Source organism: Bactrocera latifrons, unplaced genomic scaffold, assembly GCF_001853355.1.
Source record: "Bactrocera latifrons isolate USDA-ARS-PBARC rearing strain unplaced genomic scaffold, ASM185335v1 scaffold_216, whole genome shotgun sequence".
Taxonomy (NCBI): Eukaryota; Metazoa; Arthropoda; class Insecta; order Diptera; family Tephritidae; genus Bactrocera; species Bactrocera latifrons.
The window spans coordinates 363,387-367,361 of record NW_017535697.1 but is presented as its reverse complement, the minus strand read 5'-3'; the positions used below and the strand labels follow the sequence as shown (position 1 = coordinate 367,361).

Genomic DNA, 3,975 nt, shown 5'->3' with positions numbered 1-3,975 from the left:
TAACTAAATATATATTAATATACATATATGTATAATTAGTTATGATTTTGTATCTGAGTGATTGAGTCTGAAAATGGGTTCACTAAGGTCAACTTTAACTTCGATTTTTTTCCATACCTGCCAGTATTTGAAAATCATTCCTTTTGATTTACTGACATACCACACATATATGTACATATATATGTAATTTTGTCTACATGGATGTTTAGACAATTGTTGATTAATTTACAGCCAAGTTCAATTTCGCTATATGTTATATAAATTCAATTAATATATTGCTAATTTTCGTGAAGAATTTGGGCTTACTTTTGCTTCTTTCTTCTTTAGGTTAATTCGGTGTTTTAACAATAACAAACCTGCATTTTTGATATTAGCCGCAAGCTGACACCCGGGTTCGGGATTTTGCCTATTCTGTTGTTGTTGTTGTAGCGGCAGAGTTGCCTATTCCGTACTTACCGTCGGTATCAAACGAAATTTCTGGCAGTGGCACTGCCGACATCAGTTGTTATTTTTAGATTTGACCAGTTTTCAATTTTCAGTTAAAATTTTTCGTAAACAAAAGTCCAACTTTAAAAAAAGTCTAGCTATGTATGAATAATAGTATACAACATTGGTTCTAAGAAAATTTAAAATATTTTAAATGAAGTTTATTTTTTATTTACTACACAATATCGAGACTGGCAACCCTATGTTGTAAGAAAGCATTCAGCTGACTCGTTTCTACTGGAAAAATCCAAATTTCACGGATATTTATCGTACAGGGAAGGAAGAAGCAGTGTGTGTGTCTTCATTTACACTGCGATCTCAAAAGATAAGTCATATCAGCTTATTCGGCCTACGGACTTGCGTCGGGCACTAACTGAAGCATAAATAGTAAGAGAGAGGAGAGTTGTGTGTAACCGAAATAAAAACGGGTGAATACTTTCAGGCGTTGTAAAACTATATTGCGTAAGTAAGGAAAGTTTTAGTCGAACTGAAAATTTTATTTTTCGGAATTGGAATAGTTCCAAAGCCTGAATTAGTTTCATGAAACTTTACTTCTAAGGGAATTATTAGCCCGATTCCATTTCCAGACATACCATATTGAGAGATGGATTATCCATGAATTTCAATTATATATCACACATCGACCGATATTTTCGGACAAAAGTCAACTGTAGTGGTTCACATATTCGGTGCCTAGGGGCTTGGACAGTTCTGATTGCATTTAGGAATTTTTTTACTTTAAAGGAATCATTAGTCCAAAATTTTATCCCGATATTGTTAATTACTTCTTGATTTGTATGTTGGGAAGGGAAAGAATGAAATATAATTTCGAAATGTGCTATATGGGAAGACATGGGAATATGAGGAGAGAGCTACGTACTAAATTTAGTCGAAATCTGTCGATAAGATCTCGAGATATGTCATTTCACCGAAAATTGGACTTTTAGTAGTTTTGAACAGTACCGTTATATGAAGAGCGATCGATGAGCAAACAGAGAGTCACTCAGATTTCACCGTTTCTCGTCATCCTGATCATTTATATGTACATATATATATAACCTCGTATCCATCTCGCTTAGTTTTAAGTGATACGTACAAGCGTTAGGTGAACAAAACTATTGTACTTTTTAGCAACAGGTTGCAAGAGTATAAAAATGTTGCATAAGAATTCAATATTCAAGGTTTAAAGAAACCTAATCTGACATCTTATTAATTTATATTATATTACTGATCAAGGTCTAGACTAAATTTAGTCAAATTTATTATTATTATATTATTTTATTAGGAAAAATATACAAAATATTAAACCTAATAGTAAGAAAGGAGTACAAGCTACTATGGCCATCGCCTCCGATATAATAATATAAAATTATAAACTTTATATTTTATTATAAAAATTATAGTGTTTTTGCCTAATACTCTCTAGTGCTGGACAGATATTGAATATATGTTCCATGGATAATGTGCTGAGGCAGAATGGGCAGGATGGTGTAGGATCGCCGCCTAGAAGATGTTGGTGAGTGATTTGCGTGTGTCCGATCCTTAATCGTGTGAAAATTGTTGCTTGCTGTCTTGAGATGTTGTTGGGGTAGTGTACCTTTTCGCGTAGTTTGTTTACGATTGCGTATTTGTGTTTAAATTTCTTCCAGTACGCAACTTTCTTTTCATATATGTGTCTGCTTGAAATTTTACTGAGGTCATTTTGGTCTTGCACCTCCTTAAGAAAGGTGGGGGCAGATTCGAAGAATCTGGCTCTTTGTCAGCATATTCGTTCCCAGGAATACCAATTTGACCTGGCACCCAGAGAAGAGCTATTTTTCTTTTATATTTAATGCAAATATCTCTAGTTTTAGATAATACTATCGAATTATTTCGTATGTTGTGTATGACGTTCAAGGAAGAGAAGCTGTCTGAGCAAATAAGGAATTCGCCTTTTTTTAAGATAGCATATTTTAATGTCATATATATTCCAATTGCCTCGGCGGCCTCGGCATTGCCTATGCCTATGCCTATGTGTTAGTTAATTTGGAGGCATCTGTGAAAATTTCTTTAAATTTTCTATTCTTATAGACGTTGGTTACTTCTAAGAAGTTTTGTTAAAAAACTGTGTTACTGGTGGTGGATTTTTTGAAATTATGTAGAGATGTATTTATTGAAACATCACTAATCAGCCATTCAGGTTGAGTATTGGTTGTATTTCTTTTTTTTTACAAATATGTAATAATTTACATTTAGAAGTTGAGATAGATGCTCCGGAAAGTGAACCCCATTTTTTGAATTTCGTAAGTACTTCATTGAAAACATCATTAGTTGCCTGCGGATCTTTCAAATTAGTGTAAATAAAAGCATAATCGGCATTAATATTTATTAGCATAAAAGCTTTTGGACCAAACTTTGAATTGAATTTTTTGGGTGCGAATTTTTTAATCTCTTTATTCCATCAAATAGGGGAGGCTTCGGAAATTTTTCTTTTACTTTGGGGAATTGATTTGTTAGCTTCCGAGCGTATAGTTTTTGTAATAAAAGAGGTTTCTTGGTTTATATTTCCTGTCGGCGAGAATTTCTGCTTAAAATTTGTCCCACTTAGCTAAGTCTGTCTTAAATCGGAGGAGGTGAGTATATATTGTAGGATGCAGGACAATAGCAATATTGATTGAAATTAGGAAATGGTCACTACCTTTAAGTTCGGAAAAAACAATCCAATCTGGGAGACAGTACGGGAGAAGAAAAGGACAAGCCTACATTGGTGAAGGTTGAGTGAGTTGAAAAGTGGGTGGGAGCGCCATTATTAAGTAATGACAATTGGTTGTTTGTTATAAGGTTTTCAATTATTAAGCCCCTTGGGTTTGATTTGGGAGAGCCCCAAAGTGGGTTCCAAGCATTGAAGTCACCAACCCATAGGAAAGGTTTGGTAAGCTGATAATATATACACCTTAGATGGGATTCGTTAAAAATTTGCTGGGGGGAATGTAAGTATTAACAACACAAATTGAATGGCTAAGTTTTAATTTAATTGACATTATTTGGGAAAGTACGTTTTTTAGATATTTGTTATTGGAATGTGGGTTTCTTGAATACATATCACATCTGGGTTCTTTTCCTGGATAAGTAGTTGCAGCTCATGGTAATTGTTCCAATATCACAGAGTTCCACTGCATGATTTTTAATACCATTGATGTAAATGAGAGGAAAGCAGAACGTGATATATGTATTCATGTAAATAGAAGTGTTTCGTTATTCTAGAATTTCGTTTTCAGATATGTTGTATAACTTGAGAGAGAGTTGAGAGAGGTTAATAATATGATTAGAATTGAGAGAGAGAGTATAGTGAGTTTTGCGCGGAACACAATGCTCGCGACAGACTGCAGCAGCACGACAGTGAACTGAAAACTGCGTTGTGAATCCTACTACTTGAACGTTTGTGAGAGGGCAGCAACATAACAATGGCCGGCATGTACACAAAACAACGCAGTTGTCCATTTTGCATGT

The 3,975-nt window shown here is 34.4% G+C and overlaps 1 protein-coding gene across 2 annotated transcripts in view; it reads right to left on the bottom strand.

The window, feature by feature from the left end:
• LOC108968445 (beta-glucuronidase) overlaps window positions 1–3,975 on the bottom strand; it is a 93,441-nt gene that overhangs the window by 18,892 nt on the left and 70,574 nt on the right. The gene's annotated exons all lie outside the window — the stretch shown is intronic.